The sequence below is a fragment of the Schistocerca nitens genome, chromosome 2 (assembly GCF_023898315.1).
Source record: "Schistocerca nitens isolate TAMUIC-IGC-003100 chromosome 2, iqSchNite1.1, whole genome shotgun sequence".
Taxonomy (NCBI): domain Eukaryota; kingdom Metazoa; phylum Arthropoda; class Insecta; order Orthoptera; family Acrididae; genus Schistocerca; species Schistocerca nitens.
In genome coordinates this window covers 267,496,939-267,510,199 of record NC_064615.1, presented here as the reverse complement: position 1 = coordinate 267,510,199, position 13,261 = coordinate 267,496,939, and positions in this window count along the sequence as shown.

Here is a 13,261-nt window from a genome sequence, read left to right as displayed (position 1 = left end):
AGCTTCCATCAACTGTGCTTTATAAGCGTAGATGTGATGACTGTAGAACTGCAGGTCTTTCGTCCCCTATTCGAGGTGCTCTTTTTAATTTTTGGAATGGGAGTGATGTCGAATGGACTTGTCTCAGAAGATGTGGTGCCCTGAGGATATTTAAGTGTAACTGATGATTTGGGCTGTTTGGCATCTAATGTAGGCTTTCCCAAAGATTTCCATTACATCATAAGCACTGACAGCACATTCATTGTGCCTTAACCACTGCCTAATTTCCTCGCTGTAGTAAACGTTGAGAGAACCCATGAAAGTTTTGTCCAAAGGTTGCAGTTTGTGTGAGCAGCGAGGTGGCAATGGGACAATGGTGACATGATTTGATTTTGCCAAGTGATGTGGTACACCAATATTCTGCGTGTGGCTAAAATAGCCATCCAAGAGCAACCTCACAGGTTTTTCCTCTGTAGGTTTGGCGAATTCAATAAAGTGTCGAAACCACTGAGAAAAAGTTGATTTGAATCCAACCTGAAGGGTGTGCTGCAAAGATTGTTCCTGCTGGAACACCTTCTTTCGACTATTCACTTATATTTTCCTCAGAAAAATCACTAAAGGAGGCACGAATGATCTACTAGCACTCATGGAAGCAACGATTGTTATCAGAGCTCCATGTTCTCCAGATGTTCAGGAGGCTCTCTGCTTTTTACCTTTAAGGCCAATTACTTTTGCTACTTTTGACTGTACCACAGTAATGCCGCACTCATCAGCATTGTAAATTCTGTCAGGAGTGAATTTAAACCTGTCGTAAAGATTTTCCAGAAGGTTTTGGAATTTCTCTGTGTTTTCCTTGCTAAATCCACAAGCCCTAGCATAGGATGTTCCAGTAGGCTTCCTCTCTGACAGTTTATCTTTGTGGCGCTTAAGAAATAGCTCAACCCACTTTTTCCCAGCAATTTCATCTTTGAAAGGATGTTCAATGTCATTTCGCTTTGCCAATTGCACGGCCATTCTTCATAAATCGTTACAAGTAAGCGCAAAGAAAGATGCTTCCATAGCAAGACAATAGTGAACAAGTTTACTACCTAAAACTGTAGGTCTACCTCTTGTGATGTTTGCTGCTTCCTCGGGTGTGCCGTACTTTGTTGGACCTCATGAGTGTTGTTTTCGGACCATTAAACACTTTACTGGCCTTCTTCCAACCCATCTTCTTTTTCCGAACTGCGTCAATTGCTTTAGTCATTTTAGAGGGACTCCACATCACTTTGGTCAACCATCCATATCATCCTCTTGGAATCTGAAACACAATTCCAAGAGAATAAGTGTGTGCACAAATACAGGTAGACTTCAAACATGAAAGTATAAGGGGTCCAGTTTAGGCAACCAAGTGGGGTCCAGTTGTGGCAACTATAGCCTACATTTTGTTAATGGCGTCCATTTTTAGGCAAACATATAAATGAACCAGTTTAGTGATAAACAAAGACCTTGAACCTTACCATTTAAGAATATATACAGGTCGAAACGCTTACCTTCCTATATCTTGGAGAAATAATGAAAAATGTAGCACAATGCGAAAACTTCAACCACTGTCAGAATACGTAATGGCAGACAGACGAACAATGAATGAAATGGGCGACTGGTGCGCTCCACTACAGACAGGTAGAAGCATAAGCTAGTGTTTACACTTGGTGCCGGTAGAGTTCAGGAGACTGCAGAGCCAGGAGACTAGGGGGTCCGCTTTAGGAGAGGGGTCCGCTTTAGGAGAGGGATCCGCTGTCGGGCAGTTTCCTCTATGTAGCTGAAAAAATTCTTTAATATGTTATTGGTAATCATCTTGCCGTGGCAATCTTCCCTCTTCGGAAACGAAATAAGCAGCGAATTCATCTCCAATGTCTTGGGCAGTCTGCGTTGAATGTCGTGGAATAATCACTGATCGTGTAAACGTTGCAGCGGGAGTGATCTCATTTCTCCAAGTTCCTGGCTTTAAATGCCCGTTCTCCTCATGATCCACTGCTCCTGCAGGGGTATAAATTTGTCTGGAAGCAGAACTTTTTCACAATAAATTATGGAGGTTGTAATGCGCCTCTTTCTCCGGGGGACAAATATTAATTATTATCAGTAGTAATATTTTATGCTACAAATTATCATTTTAAACCTGTGTGGTCTTCCTGGTGTGCCTAAAGTGCGCGTCATTTATGTTGGCGGCCGAGTTTAGGTTCGTTCTGCGCATCTGACGTCAAAAAATACAGTCAGCCAATGAACAGAGAACGACGTTGCCAGATCTCGGCTGCAGAGCAGAGCACGGACGAGTGTCTTCAGTTTTAGAAACGTTCAGTCATAAATAAGTAATAGAACAAAAGCAATGTCTTGATAGCAGACTTTGTTTTTTGAAAGTTTGGAAAAACCATTCTTTATACCAATTGCTTCATTTTCTATTAATTAATTAAACCAAACAAGCAATAAGACTCTTAATTCAGGAGATAGCAAGGAGAGGTGTTTGTATCAATTTCACGAACCGCTTTTTCGCAGTAGAGAACAGCGGTAATTGTTTATTTCCTATTGTACTTCGACGAAGTGCGAGTAATTCATAGACATACCAACAGTGTTTGTCAGAATTTTGCGTGACCTGTTAGAGTCCTTATGGTTAGTGTCCTTATTGCAGGACGAGTTGAGCTAGTGTAACTGTTAAGGCGTTGGGTTACTAAGTGAAAGGTGACGAGTTCAAACCTTGTGCTATGCTAAATATTTTCTTTATTTAAAAACAATATCGAAGTGTCTTACTTCACGAATTTTATTCGTTTGAATGCAATTTTTTGAAATTTCTAGTGCTTTGTCTCTTCATTAACCCTTTCGCTGCTGCAGTCACGTGCTCCCCGCATTCCGCGCTGTGCGCGATTTTGTCACCGCACTGCTCGCCTGTGCTGACACATGGTGTTTCCGACTGCTTTGACACACTTATCATTCGATTCCACAAAAACTATTTGGCCCAAAAATTTGATTTTTACACATCTTCTTGACTGATACCTTTCTCCCATAAATGACTTAATTTAGTTTAGATGCTCAACGCAGTTTTCGTTTGCAGCTTTTGTATTTCAGTTTGAGTGTTGTGGTTGTGTCGCTCGTTTGTATGTAGTTTCGCGCTGGAGATGGGTTTGAATATTCCGTTGTCTCTAAAGTGCGCGTCATTTATGTTGGCGGCCGAGTTTAGGTTCGTTCTGCGCATCTGACGTCAAAAAATAGAGTCAGCCAATGAACAGAGAACGATGTTGCAGCATTAAATGTAGTAAACCATTGCACGAAATTCTGAAGAGTTTGCAGAGGTAAAAGTCCATAGCGTATACTTTTCATATGGTCGATTTTAGTTGCCACAATGTTGAGAATGAAATGTGGACAAGGTACCTAAATTTCATATAAAATTTACTGTATAACAATATCTCATTTAATTTAAGTACCACATAGGGATCGTATGTAATATTGAGAATTATTCCGTCTTTCGCGACTGTAATAAAAGTTTTATTTACACCGGGCGCGTTTGGCTTTATTTTAAAGCACTTCAATCAGTCAAAGGAAGTGGGGGGAAGGTATCAGTCAAGAAGATGTGTAAAAATCAAATTTTTGGGCCAAATAGTTTTTGTGGAATCGAATGATAAGTGTGTCAAAGCAGTCGGAAACACCATGTGTCAGCACAGGCGAGCAGTGCGGTGACAAAATCGCGCACAGCGCGGAATGCGGGGAGCATGTCTCTGTAGCAGCGAAAGGGTTAATGCGGCCGTGGTGGCTTTACTTCATAAACTGCGCGCTGCCCTCTAAACGTAAGCTTGCGAACTATACTATACTATGGCGCTGCTTCTCTTGGCGCGTGCGTCGTGTGCAACTGGCAACGTAGCAATCTCCCGCGTCTGGGCGGGAACGCGCGAGCCGCCAAGATAAAAGAATTCAACTATAGTCGACCACAAGTCCGCGTCACGCTGTTCACTCCCAACAACAGAGTACACACAGGGTTGAAGACATGGAGAAAGAAAGATATCATCACGATTTGATTTTAGAGTAATATAACTTTCTTACCTTTATTGGTCGTTGTTGCACGCTCGTGGTCCCGTGATGAATCTCACCATCCGCTGTTTGTTAAATCAATTTGAGGTCCAGGGTGTGTATTCTGCTGCGTAAGAACTGACTCATATTTAAACTTCCAACTTTTATTTTATAAATGCTGATAGTGACGATATTCAATAATTTTCAATGTAACAGCTTTTCCAATACATCATTTCATTCCCTCTATCCTTGACCTTCTTAAAGCAAGCGTGTAACAAGACGTCTCAACACCAATTGCCCATTGTCTATACACCCGCCAACAAGTGGCTCCTGTTCACAGAGCTTACAAACTGTGCAGTACTGCCAACCCTGGTTGTATATCGATATTTTACACATCACACGTATACATATATGAAAACATAGTATGAAAAATGAAAAGTGTTTATAATATAGTTATGTGGCAATCTACCTCATGATTGTCCTCATATTAACAGTTTTTTAACAAAATAATAATATTTCCGTTTATGTTTACATAGTTAAAGTTCACTTGCTCCTTCAAGTTGATTGACGGCACCGCACACCTCGCCAGCCGGTTGTATCGGTAGTTTCAGTAGTCCGTTACATTACAAGGTATATACAAGTCATAATAACAAATGGACTTTCTCAGGCTGTAGTAATACAGGCTTTCTTAGTATCCAGAATACGGAAGAAAGTATTCCGAACGCATATTCCACAATCCACCGTGCTCTTGAAAGTCTGTAGTTAAAAATTCTTTTCATTGCCCTCTGAGGTTGTTGCCCAATATATGGCCTCATGATATGACTGTTCAGGGGAAACGCGTCGTCTGCGACAATAACATAGGGTACTTTTTTCTGTCTACCAGGGAGGGTACGATCGTCCGGAAAAACGATGATATAATTACTCATATTCTTAAAAAAATATGTATTTCGAAAAACACCACCGTCTGAAATTCGATCTTGGCAGCCGACCAGCATACATCATCCACCACCTGCATTTTCTTGGGTCTTTGTAGCATCTTCTTCTACCTCAGAAAAAAGACGCATCACAAGGAAGCTGGGACTTAATACAACCACTTCGTCCATTTTTTAAATTATGAAACTGGCACTGGCCAGGACTGCGAGAATGGTGCGGATCCTCACGAGCCAAAGCCTGGCAAGCAACTGGAGTATTGTGGACAAAGATAGAAGCAGCACGAGCGCAAGTCAGACAAGTCTCCTGACAGACGAGTATAACGAGCACAAGTCTGGCGAGCACGAGTAGTGTGGACACAACTTGTTTGTTCTGTTGTCAGTTCCATTCTAAAAATTCTAGAAGGCCAAGTTTTAATGTAGGTGAGCTAAAATTTTTATGTAGTTTTAACAACGTTATTAATGATTGTGTGTCTGAGAAAGCGGCCATTTAGAAACTGCTACCGTGGGCAGAAACCTAATACAACTCACCTATTGTGAGGATACAGAAGAACGTAATTTGAATAATTTACAACATAACTATAATCTAACACAAAACTTGTGGCTTAATGGTCACTGCCCACTGCACTTTTCGATGAATGTAATGTATATATTCATCATAATTGCTGCCATACCCTGCAGGATTCTTGATTTCTTTTGTTTTTGATGATGATGCACACGTGCTTTGGTTAATTTTCATTTAATCAAATTGCAGCTAAATAGCCACATACAGCTACTTTGCTTAACATTTAAAGTTTACATTTTTGCATATTCATTTATAGATTTCTCTCTTTTACTGCACAGTTCTATGTGATATCGTTCACAGGCTTTGTTACACAGTTCCCACAGACATGTGGTTGGGTCGTGATAATTTTCATTTTTGCAAATTAGGTGATGAAAGCCGTGAATAGATAATCTAGTTACGACATGTCGCAGTTCAACGTTTGGTGTTGTTCATGAGCGGTTCGTCATTGCTTCATTGCCATAGAACTCCGGCCATACTTTTTCTCGTCTATCCTCCATGATCTTCAGTTGATTTCTGGAAGCTTTGGTGTGTGGCTTCATATATCGAAGTTTGATGTCTTCAATTAGGAATGTCTCTCTCGCTAGCATGTACACTAGTCTAGATCTTGTTGTCTTTGAGAGACCTAGTGCTCTTTTTAAATAAGTCGATTTTACCTTTTATAGTGTTCTAGATTTATTTTTGTCGGGTGGTCCTACATAACCTCCATCGCGTAGGCCAGGATTGGCAAAATTATTGCGTTGAATAATTTCATGGACGTTTCTAGACTGAGTAGGCAGATGTTTTTGAGGTCCTGTATTGCTATTATTGCTTAGGCTGCACGTTCTGTTGTTCAGTGACTCACTGCTTTCAAATTGCTTGGCAACTTAGGCTCCATCTCGTTTAATACAGTTTTTAGTAACATGGGGAATTGATCTTTTGGCAAAGATGCTGATTTCTTTCCAGCTTCAGACTGTTTCCGTTTGGTTAAAATCTCTCTCTGTTTAGCTTTCAAATGCTTAAAGTAGGCTACATCGAGGGGCTGTGTCATATGTGAGGAGTTCCGTGGCAGGCACACAAATTTTACAATGTGCTCTTCACACAACGTAACAGCATTTAAGCTGATATGAGATGACAAATTATCTCCAATTACAGTCTTAGTGCCTTCTTGTTTCTTCAGTACAGGCAGGAGGTGGACGATAAACAATGCTTACTTCGGTTGTACCTAGCACCCACTTGTCCATTTTCTGTCCATGTTGTCCAAAGGTGTTCTGCTTTATATATTACGTATGGTGGGAGAGAGGATCCTGCAGCATTGCCACAAAACATGACAAGTCATGTTAGATTTTGTGGAATTTATTATCCTCTCTGGATATTTGCTACCTCGGCGACATATTATCTTCCTCCTACCAGGATCATCAGACATGCTGGTTTCATCGTAATTGTAAATGTTATCTGGTGGAACGTCTTTAATCAAAGCACTCAGGTTTTCAAAATACTCGGCAATTACTGATTCATCGATGGCAGCACGAGCTCTTGTTATGTTGTTTGCAAATCTGACAGATAACTGGGGAAACCTCGTCAAAAACAATTTTACCCACTCAGTGCCAGGGAGGTTGTTTCGGAAACGTTGTACTGTTCTTCCATGCATTGCGAGGTATGACTTGACAATAAAACGTAAGTCCATTTCATCCACGGGAAATCCGAAATCGCAAATTTTATCTATGTGACTTGCGAAAGCCTGCTCTTCTTCATAATTAAAAATGGCTGGATGTTCTGGTTTATTCATACGGTCATTCTTCAGTCTCCTTTTTATCGTAGACCCACTTATTTTGGAGTGTGCTGAAGCCACTCGTTGAGTCATTTCTCCAGACCTTATAGCATTTAAACATTCTTGCAATTTTTCTGTTGTGAAATCCGCATACGTTTTGCTCCCAGGGGATCTTTTGTAATTTCGAGTCTTTTTTTTGGCTCCAGATCTGCAAATAAATAAACATCAACAGTGTACAAATGATTTAATCAAATAAATTGACGAAACTTAATGATATACATTATTTTGCAGTGAAATTTAGCAGTGTGTAATTTAAATATAACACTTCGGGCTACTTGAACCCACTGCTGGGCTGGGGTCCAAGTAACCCCATTATTAGGTTATAAGCACACTGTTCCACAAATATATCAATTTTACTGGACGTTCTTTATCTACATAATTAGAACAATAGTTATTTTGTTAAGGAATGTGTATAAAACGTCAATTTTACTTAACCTTTCATTCAACTCCAGTGGAAAGCGTGGTGAAAGTGGAAGTTTTCCGGCAGCGACAATCCTTGGTTTCACTACACAACAATGTAACGTTAGCTGTGAGAAGGCGCGAAAAGCAGAGGCGATGCAGAGGGCACTGGGCGCTAGCTAGTGCTGCTACATGTCGACGAAATGGGCAATCAGCTGTGTACGTGCATTGCAGCACACTGAGGACCGATTTAAAACATTTTTTTGTTTTGGGTCCAAGGTACACCCCAGGGATCAAGTAACCTCAGTTTACGGTATTGTTTCCCATTGCACTGTGGACCGTGCGTGTTAACAACACGGAAGCGCAGCACAGAACAAGCCCACTCGGTCTACAGCTAGCACCACCGCCGCCTATACATGTGCCCTATTAATAAAGTGACTGCATGTTGTGGTGTCTTATAACGCAAATATACATTGTGCGTAGTAGTTATTATATTATACAGGAACCTGCTTGTGGTAAATTGTCAGGCAATATTCACACTACCGGCAGTTGCTTTTCGTGGGCCTCAAATGTTTGAAGAGAACTTCACAATTCACGAACAGTGAGGGTGGCCGAATACTTTTGTGCTGCACTGTATGTTTTGTGAAGCATTTGGCTGTTGGTTGCAATGTCACCCCTAGGTATTTAAAGTCTGTTGAGAGCTTTATTTTTTGTCCTCTGGTGTTGATTTCCTCATTCTTGGGTGTTTTGCCTCCTTTTCTGAAAATCACCATTTCGGTCTTTGTTATATTTCATTTCGGTCTTTGTTATATTTATGTGTAGTTTGTGTTCACTGCAGCATTTATCTATTTTCTCAGTGATTTTCTGAATCTTCTGCATATCTGTTGATCCTACGACTATCTCATCAGCGTATGCATATACATAAACATCATCTTCATTTTCTCCAATTCGCAGTACCTCTTCATTGGCAAGAATGTACAGCAGAGGGCTCATTGGGTCACCCTGTAAGACTCCATTCGATTGCAAAATGAGGTTCGACAAAGAGAGGTTGTCTGATATTGTGATTAAGTTGTATTAGAGGACTGACTTGATTATTCTTCCCCATACGCAATCTTCTCCCATTGTATCTTCCAGTTTTCGGACTATGAGATCTCTTTCCAGTAAGTCAAAGGCTTTGTTAAAGTCTATGAACACTGTGTAGAACATTTTTTCTTTTGTAGTGCTTCGTCTATGTTGTTTATAAGAAGCCTGACTGCTGTAAGTGTTGATCTTCCAGATCTGAATCTCATTTGTGGTTCTGGGAGGTAACTATCCACGCGGGCTTTGCTTTTTGTGTTAATTATCTTTGAGAACATCTTGAGCTGATTATTTTCTAGGGCTATGCCTCCGTACTTGTTTGTGTCCGTCGGGTATCCTCTACCTTTGTAGAGAACTTTTATTATCGAGTGTCTCCATTGGGTCGGAATCCTTCTAAGTTCCAGGCATTTGTTGAATAGTTTGATCCATATGTGTTGGAGAGCCTCTTTCGCATCTTATTTATGTTCATTATATATATTATTGAGCCCTGCTGCTTTCTTGTTCAGTGTTTTTATTACTTCTTTTACATCTTCTTCATTTAGAGGTTCCCATTGTAATGGATCTGGGAGATGTGTTATTTTCTACCGGATTTGTCGATACCAAATCTAATGAGGGAGGTTGTAAATGTTTTCTTATATTTTTGTCAGAATATTTTTTTTTTGTGAGTTGTAATTTGCCTTATTTTATGCTAATTTGCTTATATGTTTGAGAGTGACAGCACATTGATTAATATTAGTAGATGTGACGAAGAATATCAAAGAGACTGGTTACAAGTGGAAGCTTGTGTGTTGTGTGAAATGTCTTTGATGCTGGAGTTGTCTTTGACCGTAGTCAGTCGGCAGTGAACTCTCGGTGTGTGTGACGGTGGAACAATGTGCAGGTCGCCGTTATAATAATTTGCTAGTGAACAGGAAAAATGAATTATGTTACTACTTTTTTTATATAAACATCAAGAAGGAACCACATTCGAAGAAATGGTATTTGAAGCACCAAAAATGAGGCAAACGCATTGAACCAGGTCATTTCTGCAGCCGACGAAATAGCATTGGGGAATCATACTTTCACTAGGCGACTGAAGCCAACACAGAAAAGTCAAATATCATCTTATAAACATTTCACGGAAAAGTGAGTACTGTCACGAAATATACTAAATTCAAGTATATAAAAAATAGTGAACATATTTCACCATACATTATCTTTTTCCTTCGTTTGATGTTGTTTCTCTTTCGTTGGGGCTGTTCGGATTCCTCGTTTGTTCAGCATCCCACTGAAGTGGTCTTCCCATTCCTTCATGTCTATATTTGGTGTATGAGTCTGTCTTCTTGGTCTTACTTTTGCTGCTTCATCCGCTTCTCTTTTTGCCATGCTTTCTATGTATTCTTTTTTCTTCTATTAGTTTTTTGCAGATTTCCCTCTCTTCTGTGTATAGTTTGCATGTTTCCTCTGTCTGCATGCTGGATTCTTAATCTGTGGACCGTTCTTAAAACAGTGTTCCTTTTGCTATAGCATTCAGTACCGAACCATCTTTTTGCCGTCCTTGTTTTTATGTTTGTTTCTATCAATGAATTTTTTAAGAGGACTTCTATTTTGTCTGTTGCTTTTTCAAGGTCTCCTTCATCTATTAAAGTTTCTATTTGCGTTATCTGTTCTTTTCTTTTTTTTTTTTCTCTGGTGGTGAGGTGATGTTATTTATTTTTGGAATGTGCTTTCATATAGGAGTGATGGAGTCATGCTGTATTGGTTGAATACTTCTGTTTATTTCTTCACTTGTTAATGCAATATCAATGGTGCTTTTTCCATTATTTTATATATATACCCTAGGGGGAAAAAAGGACAGGTATACACTGGCGCGCGCACACACACACATATCCATCCGCACATACACAGACACAAGCAGACATTTCCAGTCCCGGAAAGTATCCTGTCACAAGTGGGGCACTGTTGGGGTTCTTCTGTGGGAGGTTCTGGGTTTGAGGGGGTGAGGAAGTGGCTCTGGTTATTTGCTTCTGTACCAGGTCGGGAGGGTAGTTACGGGATGCGAAAGCTGTTGTCAGGTTGTTGGTGTAATGGTTCAGGGATTCCGGACTGGAGCAGATTCGTTTGCCACGAAGACCTAGGCTGTAGGGAAGGGACCGTTTGATGTGGAATGGGTGGCAGCTGTCATAATGCAGGTACTGTTGCTTGTTGGTGGGTTTGATGTGGACGGACGTGTGAAGCTGGCCATTGGACAGATGGAGGTCAACGTCAAGGAAAGTGGCGTGGGATTTGGAGTAGGACCAGGTGAATCTGATGGAACCAAATGAGTTGAGGTTGGAGAGGAAATTCTGGAGTTCTTCTTCACTGTGAGTCCAGATCATGAAGATGTCATCAATAAATCTGTACCAAACTTTGGGTTGGCAGGCCTGGGTAACCAAGAAGGCTTCCTCTAAGCGACCCATGAATAGGTTGGCGTACGAGGGGGCCATCCTGGTACCCATGGCTGTTCCCTTTAATTGTTGGTATGTCTGGCCTTCAAAAGTGAAGAAGTTGTGGGTCAGGATGAAGCTGGCTAAGGTAATGACGAAAGAGGTTTTAGGTAGGGTGGCAGGTGATCGGCGTGAAAGGAAATGCTCCATCGCAGCGAGGCCCTGGACGTGCGGAATATTTGTGTATAAGGAAGTGGCATCAATGGTTACAAGGATGGTTTCCGGGGGTAACAGATTGGGTAAGGATTGCAGGCATTCGAGAAAGTGGTTGGTGTCTTTGATGAAGGATGGGAGACTGCATGTAATGGGTTGAAGGTGTTGATCTACGTAGGCAGAGATACGTTCTGTGGGGGCTTGGTAACCAGCTACAATGGGGCGGCCGGGATGATTGGGTTTGTGAATTGTAGGTAGAAGGTAGGGGTGCGGGGTGTTGGTGGGGTCAGGAGGTTGATGGAGTCAGGTGAAAGGTTTTGCAGGGGGCCTAAGGTTCTGAGGATTGCTTGAAGCTCCGCCTGGACATTACCTTGGCAAACTTTGTATGTGGTGTTGTCTGAAAGCTGACACAGTCCCTCAGCCACATACTCCCGACGATCAAGTACCACGGTCTTGGAACCCTTGTCCGCCGGAAGAATGACGATGGATCAGTCAGCCTTCAGATCACGGGTAGCCTGGGCTTCAGCATTGGTGATGTTGGGAGTAGGATTAAGGTTTTTTAAGAAGGATTGAGATGCAAGGCTGGAAGTCAGAAATTCCTGGAAGGTTTGGAGAGGGTGATTTTGAGGAAGAGGAGGTGGGTCCCGCTGCGACGGAGGACGGAACTGTTCCAGTCAGGGTTCAATTTGGATAGTGTCCTGGGGAGTTGGATCATTGGGAGTAGGATTAGGATCATTTTTCTTCGTGGCAAAGTGATATTTCCAGCAGAGAGTACGAGAGTAGGACAGTAAATCTTTGACGAGGGCTGTTTGGTTGAATCAGGGAGTGGGGCTGAAGGTGAGGCCTTTGGATAGGACAGAGGTTTCGGATTGGGAGAGAGGTTTGGAGGAAAGGTTAACTACTGAATTAGGGTGTTGTGGTTCCAGATTGTGTTGATTGGAATTTTGAGGTTTTGGGGGGGGGGGGGGGGGAAGTGGAGCTGGAAGTGGGAGATTGAGTAGATGGGAGAGACTGGGTCTGTGTGCAATGAGAGGAGGTTGAGGTTTGCTGGAAAGGTTGTGACGGGTGAGTGAGTTGCCTTTCCAGAGGTGGGAAACCAGGAGATTGGATAGTTTTTTAAGGTGGAGGGTGGCATGCTGTTGTAATTTGCGGTTGGCCTGTAGGAGGATGCTCTGAATAGCCGGTGTGGATGTGGGAGAGGAAAGATTGAGGACTTTTATTAAGGATAGGAGTTGACGGATGTGTTCATTGGCTGAGTTGATGTGTAGGTGAAGGATTAGGTGGGTGAGGGCAATGGATTGTTCAGTTTGGAACTGGTATAGGGACTGATGGAAAGAAGGGTTACAGCCAGAGATGGGAACTTTAAGTGTGAGGCCTTTGGGGGTAATGCCAAATGTCAGACAAGCCTGAGAAAATAGAATATGGGAGCGTAATCTGGCTAGGGCGAAGGCATGTTTGCGGAGGGAATGTAAATAAAACTTAATGGGGTCGTTGTGGGGGTGTTGTGAGGGTGACATGGTATTAGAAGGTGGAAAGTGTAACATGAGGCTGAAATGAAAATGAAAATAAAAATATATGGGGAGAGATAAAGGTGAACTGGAAAGTAACTGGAGACCTGGTGTGAAAAAAGCGAAAAGGTGTTGGTTACAGCTGGGCTATGTTGGACTTGGGTTGGTAGACAACGATGTGCACAGAGGTTAGGTGGTTGTGTTGCCGCCAAAACACGGTAAAGGACGGAGAAATTCGGGAAAAATTCGAAAAAACTGCGTGTAATGTATTAAAAGGAGTGGTTTTGTGGTGGCAGATTATGAAAATGAGGCCAACAATTGTCTGACGAAGAAATAATTACGTT